This window comes from Thalassophryne amazonica, chromosome 5 (assembly GCF_902500255.1).
Source record: "Thalassophryne amazonica chromosome 5, fThaAma1.1, whole genome shotgun sequence".
NCBI lineage: Eukaryota > Metazoa > Chordata > Actinopteri > Batrachoidiformes > Batrachoididae > Thalassophryne > Thalassophryne amazonica.
Window position 1 is genome coordinate 27,372,868 of NC_047107.1, and position 12,033 is coordinate 27,384,900.

The window sequence follows — 12,033 nt, forward strand, 5'->3', positions numbered from 1 at the left end:
AATGCTTCGATCTTAAATATGATCAATCTATCTTTGTTAGTTGGCTATGTACCACAGGCTTTTAAGGTGGCAGTAATTAAACCATTACTTAAAAAGCCATCACTTGACCCAGCTATCTTAGCTAATTATAGGCCAATCTCCAACCTTCCTTTTCTCTCAAAAATTCTTGAAAGGGTAGTTGTAAAACAGCTAACTGATCATCTGCAGAGGAATGGTCTATTTGAAGAGTTTCAGTCAGGTTTTAGAATTCATCATAGTACAGAAACAGCATTAGTGAAGGTTACAAATGATCTTCTTATGGCCTCGGACAGTGAACTCATCTCTGTGCTTGTTCTGTTAGACCTCAGTGCTGCTTTTGATACTGTTGACCATAAAATTTTATTACAGAGATTAGAGCATGCCATAGGTATTAAAGGCACTGCGCTGCGGTGGTTTGAATCATATTTGTCTAATAGATTACAATTTGTTCATGTAAATGGGGAATCTTCTTCACAGACTAAAGTTAATTATGGAGTTCCACAAGGTTCTGTGCTAGGACCAATTTTATTCACTTTATATATGCTTCCCTTAGGCAGTATTATTAGACGGTATTGCTTAAATTTTCATTGTTACGCAGATGATACCCAGCTTTATCTATCCATGAAGCCAGAGGACACACACCAATTAGCTAAACTGCAGGATTGTCTTACAGACATAAAGACATGGATGACCTCTAATTTCCTGCTTTTAAACTCAGATAAAACTGAAGTTATTGTACTTGGCCCCACAAATCTTAGAAACATGGTGTCTAACCAGATCCTTACTCTGGATGGCATTACCCTGACCTCTAGTAATACTGTGAGAAATCTTGGAGTCATTTTTGATCAGGATATGTCATTCAAAGCGCATATTAAACAAATGTGTAGGACTGCTTTTTTGCATTTACACAATATCTCTAAAATTAGAAAGGTCTTGTCTCAGAGTGATGCTGAAAAACTAATTCATGCATTTATTTCCTCTAGGCTGGACTATTGTAATTCATTATTACCAGGTTGTCCTAAAAGTTCCCTAAAAAGCCTTCAGTTAATTCAAAATGCTGCAGCTAGAGTACTGACGGGGACTGGAAGGAGAGAGCATATCTCACCCATATTGGCCTCTCTTCATTGGCTTCCTGTTAATTCTAGAATAGAATTTAAAATTCTTCTTCTTACTTATAAGGTTTTGAATAATCAGGTCCCATCTTATCTTAGGGACCTCGTAGTACCATATCACCCCAATAGAGCGCTTCGCTCTCAGACTGCAGGCTTACTTGTAGTTCCTAGGGTTTGTAAGAGTAGAATGGGAGGCAGAGCCTTCAGCTTTCAGGCTCCTCTCCTGTGGAACCAGCTCCCAATTCAGATCAGGGAGACAGACACCCTCTCTACTTTTAAGATTAGGCTTAAAACTTTCCTTTTTGCTAAAGCTTATAGTTAGGGCTGGATCAGGTGACCCTGAACCATCCCTTAGTTATGCTGCTATAGACGTAGACTGCTGGGGGGTTCCCATGATGCACTGTTTCTTTCTCTTTTTGCTCTGTATGCACCACTCTGCATTTAATCATTAGTGATCGATCTCTGCTCCCCTCCACAGCATGTCTTTTTCCTGGTTCTCTCCCTCAGCCCCAACCAGTCCCAGCAGAAGACTGCCCCTCCCTGAGCCTGGTTCTGCTGGAGGTTTCTTCCTGTTAAAAGGGAGTTTTTCCTTCCCACTGTAGCCAAGTGCTTGCTCACAGGGGGTCGTTTTGACCGTTGGGGTTTTACATAATTATTGTATGGCCTTGCCTTACAATATAAAGCGCCTTGGGGCAACTGTTTGTTGTGATTTGGCGCTATATAAAAAAATTGATTGATTGATTGATTGATAAATGATGAACTTTTACCTAAAACTCACAAAAATGACTTTGGTTTTGCCAGACCTTGAAAAAAACCTCCTGCACCTAAGACAGTTTCATATTTCACATTAAAACACCTAGCGGCTCAAACACTCTTTATTATAACATGTCAGTTTTACATACAATACAGAAGAGGAATACATGAAAATGAGTACATATAGCATTTGTCGTGTTTTTAATAGTGTTTCAGAATTGTGTATTAGTGTTAATAAATTTGCTGCTAAGATATTTGTCTGTTTTGCAAGTAGAACAAACCTCCTCCATCAACCTTACAGCTCTCTCAGCTACTATGAGTAGAGAAGCATTTCACAGCTTTGGGACACTTAAGTTTGGATATTGATGACAGCAGGACTTCATAATCTGCCTCTGAATAGTGTTGGTTAGAAAACCAGGCCCGCGACCATGTAATTGCAATGAAATCGCAAGTTACCCTCAGCTGTTCTCGCCACTTTGCAAGAAGGAAAAATGCTAAAGTGCTAAAATTCCTTGTGAGTTTCACCTGGCCCTGTGAAGTGATGGCAGCTTGTGCCATTTGATGCAAGTCCGTTTTTTCTCCATTTTGTAAAACTTGTATGCTTCACAAAGCTCAAAAAGGAATTTAAAATCATGTCTCCAACCAAGGTTCTCATACTCTGGTATCATTTCTGTGCCCAAGTATGCATTTTGCAAATCATCATACTGTTACAAAATCTCATCAATAAACTCATAGTTAATGTTAGGTGACCGTGACCATATAGGAAAAAAGAAGTCCAACACATGTCGCAGAACAAGATCAAGAATGTGGTGTTGGCAGCCGATGTATTGAGGTTCATCGAATCCCTTGTGTCGAAATGTTCTCTGAAGCCTGGCTACAACACAATTTTTGTGACCAGTACTGACTGCTGTTGTGTCTGAGACAAGGGCGTAGGTTTGGTCTCAGCTTTGGTAGGGACAATACCACCCCCCCCGGCCCCCCTGCCCACCACCACCACCCCCTAACCCACTCATACCATTAGACGCACAAGTACAGCATAATACATAACATGATGACATAATGCTGAATAATTTAACACTTTATTTACAATATTAAGCGTGTAGGCAAACAAACAAATAGCTTAAATAACAAAATTGCACCCAAAATCACGAATCTATTCGACAGGCCTACACCTGAGAGAACAAGACAACAAAAAAATACTTGTGGAGCTAACAAAAAAAAAAAAAAGTTTTTGCAACCAAGATGTATAATCTATTCTCTTCATCAATAATGCAGTTGTAGGTATCTGGCAACCTAATTAAAAAAAAAAAAAATAGGGATTTCCAATGATATATATGGTGTAGTACGGTAAACGAAGCCTGTGATGTCTTAACGCAGAGGAAAAACACGGAAGTTTCACACTAATGCGCCGCTGATTCTCATTACCGTAAGTTCTCATGTAAGCCCTCACTCTGAAAAATTTAACACTGACAGCAAGCCAAGAACCCGTGCATTACAACAGCATGCTATATGTTGCATATATTACGGTAAAGTGCGTTCGGTGACTTTTGAAACGAGGCAAAAGTATGAAAAAGAGCGCAAAACTGACAAAAAAAGTACAGAGACAGACAGCAAACATAAATGTAGTAATTTCTGAGGAAAAGGCAGGATGTTAGTGTCATTTGTGAAGGTGTGTGTGGGTGTGCAGTTTATTTTAAGTGTGGCGCACAGCATTGTTCGCAAGCCCCGCCCTTCTTGTTTTTCTGCACCGGAGCAGTGTTGCCAGATATGAAATATGAAAGTATCGTACCAAAACCTCAAAAGTATCGTATTTTGGGAGAAATGATCGTACACAAACAAAACGCATACAACGTAGCTATTTTAGTGGGGTTTTTTTTTTTTTTTTTTTTTATTTCCAAAGAATTTTATGTCACATTTTTAAACAGTAATTATAGTAATGGGGAAACTAGAACGCACTACTAGAAAGATTTTTTTTTTTTTTCTGTGAAGGGACACAAACGTGTTAATTACCAGACTAGAAAGAGTCGAATTCAACCTCGAGGTGGCTGTTGTCATCCGATGCCATGGCAACTTGTGCAGATTTTGTTGAACACAGAAAAAATGTTGACACCTCCATAAGGAACTTGAACTTTTTTTTTTTTTTTTCTTGTATATCTCTTTGCTCTTGTGTTTTGTTCGTTTGTTGTTGCATTTGTTGAAATAAAGTTTCAAACAAAAAAAAAAAGATGTTGGTTGGGGAATCTTCCTGTCACGGCACAGATTGGATGGGAACTCATTACTTTGTATGAGAGGGGGCGGGCTTTCAAATGACGTTGTCCCGGGCGGCCAAAGCCAGCAGCAGCCCTGTGTGTGGTGTGTCTTTGATGCCGCCTGAGTGCAACGCCTGCAAAATGATTCTTGGGTGTCAGAGAGAGATGCGTGTTTGGGCAACCAACTGAAATTATCGTACATTTTGGATTTTTTCCCATTATTGATCGTACAGAGGGCAAAACTATCGTACAAATACGATAATTATCGTACATCTGGCAACACTGCACCGGAGCCACCCATCCTCTGCGCTCCGGGACCTCCCACTTTACAAATGAAGCACTGCCTGCCACGAGATGCGCTTTGTTTACATCCATGTGAGAAGAACGTGAGCCAATGAAATTGCAACATGGGTAACCCTGTCACTCTGGCACGTCGAAAACACAAAACGTGACGACTAAAATTATAGTATCGAGTTCGCAAAAAAATAGTGAATGATTTTGTTATATAAACAAAAATGCTAAATATTGGTAGGGACTATTTTGCCATCCCAAAATAATGGTTGTGACTTGTCCCTATGGTCCATATGCAAACCTACGCCCCTGGTCAGAGATGATCATCTGGATACTGTTTCATGCATTGTACTCATCAAGCAGGTCCTATCTTGGTGTATAGATGTCTGCAGTGGTTCTACTGTCACAAGCCAAAATGCCAAGTTGTAATGTTCTTCTGTCATTTTTCAAGTACACAACTTGGTACTCCTTACTGTCAATTTTCTTACCATCAAAATGCAAACAAAATTTCTCTTCAGAGATCAGTTCCATGAGGCGGTTCTTAACTTGTTCTGCATCTCTGATTGTTCGACGCCAGACAACAGACTGTGATGGTGTTAGGACACTAACTCCATCTTCAGCCAGACTTTGAAGCACCTGTGACGCTTTTCTTGTTGACAAAGAGTGTTTAGACACCAGTTTGGCAGCAGACTTTGTTGAGTGGCATGTTCATGTTTATCTATAAATGGACTGCATTTATATAGCGCTTTTCCATCTGCATCAGACGCTCAAAGCACTTTACAATTATGCCTCACAATGGGCCTCATGTATCAACGTTGCGCACTTGTGGCGTAAATTTACGGTGTAAATTTGAAGTACACCAAAGTTGCCGTGACATGTATCAAGCAGTGCACACCTGCCCATTTCCAGCGTACGCCAGACATGACCTTGATAAATGCGGTGGGTGAAAACAATCGTAATTATAATAAACACACCCAAAAATATTCAGACTCTGCTTCAGACACACCCTCATTTTACGACATGGAAGCCAGGAAGAGGGCAAAGAAAAAGAACTCCACCAATCACGACGCGTGCCAATAGAGCGTCAAAAGCGGCCGTCGTATTAATTGTTTTGTAGTATAATCAAAAAAGTGTTACAGTGGTCCCTCATTTATCGCGGGAGTTACGTTCTAAAAATAGTCCGTAATACGCGAAGCCGCAACGTAGTCAGCGTTATTTTTTACAATTATTATAGATGTTTTAAAGCTGTAAAAACCCTGTAAAACCACTTTATACACTTTCTCAATCAGGCATGAACATTTTCTCACTTTTCTCTCGTGTGTAAACACTCTCAAAGTTCAAACCTTAGTAGAAAAATAAGACCAACCTGTTTTCAGGCCCAAACATTTGTTTGAGAAATAAAAATAGAACGTTTTCCTATAAATAATTATGATGGATTTTAGAACCAATGAATTTAATTTTAACGATCAACGTACGAGGTTGGACACATAAGAAATTATTAATAGTGACTGACCAGTATGTCACAGTTCCTCTGATCGCGCCTCTGCATCCTGATGCCGCGCCTTTTTCCACTCACACCTGGCTGCAGGTGTGTGTTTCCAAGTGACAAACACAGTTATGAGTAGTTGTTGGCGCTCTTTTTTTGTTCTGGGTGAGAAGATTCTTATAAACAGATACGCAGAACACAGAACACTGTAAAAAAACAAAAAAACAAGGCATGCAAAATTAGACTAAATACTCCGTGAGACTCCGAGGCCACGACAGGTGAACCGCGTTATAGCGAGGGACCACTGTATTCTCTTTTCACATGTCAGTAATTCTTGACGTGGATATTTGCTCGCTCAATTAATAAGACACGCCTAATTTTTCAGATTTCTTTATTTTTAAAATGTATTTCTTTATTTATTTTATTGTAACAAACGAATGGAGAAAACAAAACCTGATTTCAGCTCGGGCGAAGGGAATGACAACACTACAGTTGTAATTATCAATTTCATTGTCTAAAACGATCACACCACATAAAGTTAAGCTCAGCGCTGCTCTGGCTCCAGGCTCTGGCGAAAAAGGCGAGCAGCGCTGTCTTTGCGGTCAGCGCTGTGGCCACGGATCGTGCTCGATAGACCAGCAATCCCGCAAAAGTGGGATTTGTATTGATTATTATGTAGTATAATCAGGAAAGTGTTATTTATGTAACATATGCATTGATTTGTATAATGGCACTGTTTATCATGTTGATCATTTTCATTTTTATGTGGATTCCAGTGCTGGTTCATTTTGGTGTGTAATTTACGCCACCTCTCGACCTGGTGTATATTTTCAGCGCAGCGTACGCCAACGACCACATTGATAAATGCCAAGTAGCGCAGCCGTTTTGGCGTACACCCCGTATACGCTCAAATATCACCGTACGCATGTTGATACATGAGGCCCATTCACCCCAATGTCAGGGTGCTGCCATACAAGGCGCTCACTACGCACCGGGAGCAATAGTGGATTAAAGGCCTTGCCCAAGGGTCCTTAGTGATTTTCCAGTCAGGTGGGGATTTGAAACCATGATCTTCTGGACTCAAGCCCAACACCTTAACCACTAGACCATCACCTCCCCCATCATCTATTTTACCTTTATTTTTTATTTCTTTTAATTATTGTTTAATAATATATTTTAGCAATATTCATTTGTATATATTTTCTTGTTATTTCTTGATACTTGTTAATTCTTTTCTTGTTACATTATTTTTAAATAGTATTGTGTAAACTCGTGTATTTTTAAAAGTGATGTGGTGCTAGGTGCGGGAGGTTTTTTCATGATCCAATGAAATAAACTTCAAAAAAGTGACCTATGGGTAAAAGTTCATCAACTGCAACATCAGGAAAATGAAAGTTTTGAAAAAAGTTTTGTCGTCATAACCCTAGTGACGACTCTGTTGTAGCCTCTGCTCTCCTCTATGCTGTCTTCTGTTGGGCCCCGGGCAGCACAGAGCGGGAGAAAAAGAGACTGAATAAGCTGGTCAGGAAGTCCAGCTCTGTCCTGGGCTTTCCTCTGGACTCCCTGGAGGAGGTGGCTGAGACAAGGGTGTTAACCAAGTTCAAATCCATCATGGACAACTCCTCTCACCCTCTGCACCAGACTGTAGTGGAGCTGAGCAGCTCCTTCAGTGACAGACTGAGGCACCCTCAGTGCAAGAAGGAACGATACCGCAGGTTGTTCCTCCCTGCTGCTGTCAGGCTGTACAATAACACTGTGAAATAACCACATGCAATAATATGTCCACAAATCACGTGCAATATTAATATGTCCACAAATCATGTGCAGTAACAACTTGTTTACAAATCCCAGCACTAATGACACCTTATCACATCTAAATTCCACTTCACATATTGTAAATAAGATGCTCCTATTTTCTTTCAATTCCAATCATGTTTATATATGCATATGTAATTATGTATGCATGTAGGTGTGTATGTGTGTGTATTTTCAGACACACAGTGCAAATTTTGGTTTTGGTTTTTGTTTTGATTTGATATGTTGTGTCTGTACTGTGTTGATGCTGAAATAAATTTCATTCATTCATTCATTCATTCATATATATATATATATATATATATATATATATATATATATATATATATATATATATATATATATATATTCTACCTCATTCTCTTATTTTATTGTATTATTACAAGTATTATTATTGCCTATCCTTGCACACATGGTTGATGCACATTTTCCTCCACTCGCACCCATCTTGTGTGTTTTTCTTTTAAGAGCTGAAGTAACATGAATTTCTCCACTGTGAGATCAATAAAGTCTTATCTTTACCCGTGAGAGCCTGCAATCACAATTAAACAAAAGTCTCCAATGTAATAAATGAATAAAACAAATGCAGCATGTCCAGTAGATTTTCCACATCTGGTGTTTATTACCTCCGCCAAGGAGGTTATGTTTTCGGTTGAGTTTGTTTGTTTGTTTGTCTGTCTGTCTGTTTGTCAGCAGGATAATTCAAAAAGTTTTGAACGGATTTTGATGAAATTTTGTGGAGTGGTTGGAAATGACAAGAGGAACAAGTGATTAAATTTTAGTGGTGATCCGGATCCAGGAATTTTTTAAAGGATTCTTCACCATTGTGGGATAGGGGGAATTTTGACATTCTAGTTTCTAACTCCACAAAAACAAGACAGAAAGGCTTGAAAAAAATTAGGGTGTAATATAGTCAAATGTTCTATCAAATAACAAAGTTTGGTGATGATCGGATCCGGATTCCGGATCTGGTGATCCAGAATATGCAAAAATATAGGGAAAATAGAAAATGTGTCAGTGTGAGGTGACAAATGAAGCTAGAGATGCACAACTAACACCAAACTGTAGCTGAATCTGTACTGATTCAGTAAGGTGTCATCAGATTTGATGTAGCTTCAAATGTTATGGAGCTAGATCCAGAAGAAAACCGCCATTACCGAAAAATCATTTTTATACAATAACTTTTGAACTAATAAAGACATAAAATGATTCCAAGTTCTAGTGGTATGTTTTCATGGTCAAGGATGTCAAATATAAAGGAAAGAAAAGTGTATGTATCATAGTTTTGGTTGTAGCACTGAATTGTTGAATAGATCACTGTGCCAAGGAGGGAATCTCTGTAGGGTCAGTGACCCTATGGCCTTGTGTAGCACATGCAACACTTAAAAAATAGTTCTACTTCAGAATTTACTGTTATTTATTTAGAGAAGTGTTTCATAAATGTTAAAAAATTCATATATTTGCAGTTTAGTTGAATAATTAATTGAATTTTGTCTCATTTGTTTTTGTCTATAAGCACATGCAATATCAATATCAGTGCTCAGATGACAGTAGCTTCTGGGAAAGGTGCAAGTTGCAATAAACTGTGATGCCAAGCGCTAAGGATACATGCTATCCAGTCACAGCAGATGAAACTTTTTTTACTAGCAAACATCATTGTTAGACTTTTTTAGGTTCAATGATGTTATGGTGTCAGTGACCCCATGGCCTTGGCGGAGGTTTGCACTCTCTGAGTACTTCTAGTCATTAAAAAGAACCAAATTATCATCTTGTATTGTGTTTTTGATTTCATTGCACAAAGACAGGACTCTGGGGATCAGAGAGTGAGGAGTAAAAAAGAAGCAAGCGGTGCTTCTTCGACACCCCTGACGTCACAGGTTTGCTTCAGTGTCCTTACTGAGCTTCCACAGCTTTGGACAATTTACAGTAGTGTTCAGAATAATAGTACGCAGTGCTATGTGACTAAAAAGATTAATCCAGGTTTTGAGTATATTTCTTATTGTTACATGGGAAACAAGGTACCAGTAGATTCAGTAGATTCTCACAAATCCAACAAGACCAAGCATTCATAATATGCACAGTCTTAAGGCTATGAAATTGGGCTATAAGTAAAAAAAAAAAAAAAAAGTAGAAAAGGGGGTGTTCACAATAATAGTAGTGTGGCATTCAGTCAGTGAGTTGGTCAATTTTGTGGAACAAACAGGTGTGAATCAGTTGTGCCCTATTTAAGGATGAAGCAAGCACCTGTTGAACATGCTTTTCTCTTTGAAAGCCTGAGGAAAATGGGATGTTCAAGACATTGTTCAGAAGAAAGCGTAGTTTGTTTAAATAGTTGATTGGAGAGGGGAAAACTTATACGCAGGTGCAAAAAATTATAGGCTGTTCATCTACAATGATCTCCAATGCTTTAAAATGGACAAAAAAACAGAGACGCGTGGAAGAAAATGGAAAACAACCATTAAAATGGATAGAAGAATAACCAGAATGGCAAGGCTCACCCATTGATCAGCTCCAGGATGATCAAAGACAGTCTGGAGTTACCTGTAAGTGCTGTGACAGAAGATGCCTGTGTGAAGCTAATTCATTTGCAAGAATCCCCCACAAAGTCCCTCTGTTAAATAAAAGACATGTGCAGAAGAGGTTACAATTTGCCAAAGAACACATCAACTGGCCTAAAGAGAAATGAAGGAATATTTTATGGACTGATGAGAGTAAAATTGTTCTTTTTGGGTCCAAGGGCCGCAGTTTGTGAGACAACCCCCAAACTCTGAATTCAAGCCACAGTTCACAGTGAAGACAGTGAAGCATGGTGGTGCAAGCATCATGATATGGGCATGTTTCTCCTACTATGGTGTTGGGCCTATATATCGCATACCAGGTATCATGGATCAGTTTGGATATGTCAAAATACTTGAAGAGGTCATGTTGCCTTATGCTGAAGAGGACATGCCCTAGAAATGGGTGTTTCAACAAGACAATGACCCCAAGCACACTAGTAAATGATCAAAATCTTGGTTCCAAACCAACAAAATTAATGCCTCGCAGATGTGAAGAAATCATTAAAAACTGGTTATACAACTAAATACTAGTTTAGTGATTCACAGGATTGCTAAAAAAGCAGTTTGAACATAATGGTTTTGAGTTTGTAGCGTCAACAGCAGATGCTACTATTATTGTGAACACCCCCTTTTCTACTTTTTTTTACTAATAGCCCAATTTCATAGCCTTAAGAGTGTGCATATCATGAACGCTTGGTCTTGTTGGATTTGTGAGAACCTACTGAATCTACTGGTACCTTGTTTCCCATGTAACAGTAAGAAATATACTCAAAACCTGGATTAATCTTTTTAGTCACATAGCACTACTATTATTCTGAACACTACTGTACGTTGCATCTCCAGACAGCACACAGAAAATGATTCTTCTTCATAGCTCTGTCTGTGTCTATAGACAGTTTTAGATTGGAGAGGTGCTGTCGCCAGAGAGCTGCACCGCTGCAGCGAGTGTCTTTCTCAGCAGTCTGGCTGCTGTGCTGAAGGTAACCACTTAGTTTTCTTAATATTATTGACATTTAATCATTATTAGAGAGGAAGCACAAGGAATTTTTTGTTGTTTCTAAATTGAGACATGAAAAAGTTTGACAGCCACTGGTACCGAATGGATTGATGGATGATTATTTAGTCATCAGAGCTGAATTTGGCTTGTATATTTACATGATTGAAAACTTGGCAAAAAAAAAAAAAAAAGGAAAAAATATTCCTAGCTTCAACAGATATAATCAGCAGACTGTGGCAAGAAGACTTTTCAATATTTTAGCTCTTAAACCCACTTATTCCAATTAAGGGTCACAGGGGGCTGGAGGCTATCCCAGCGGTCATAAGGACAGAGGCCGGGTACACCCTGTACAGACCGCCAGTCTGTCGCTGAAACACCTGGAGGAAACTCACGCAAACACGGGTAGAACATACAAGGGTGATTCTTTATCTACGGGCACTACTGGCTTTGTAAATGTAATTTCCACCACACCATTGCCTTACAATATAAAGCGCCTTGGGGCAACTGTTTGTTGTGATTTGGCGCTATATACATGTGCTCTGATGTCACTGTTTATCTCCATAGAAACTACCCAAACAATCTTTCATACAAACTGTTTAGGGACATTACAGTGTTGTGGTGGAAATTACGGCAATAGTGTGGGACAACTACATTTTGTTTAAAAAAAAATCACAACAGTTGTATGACATTGAATACCCCAATTATGTTTTGATTATTTTACTGATATTTTATTCAGAGATATTTTAAAACATTA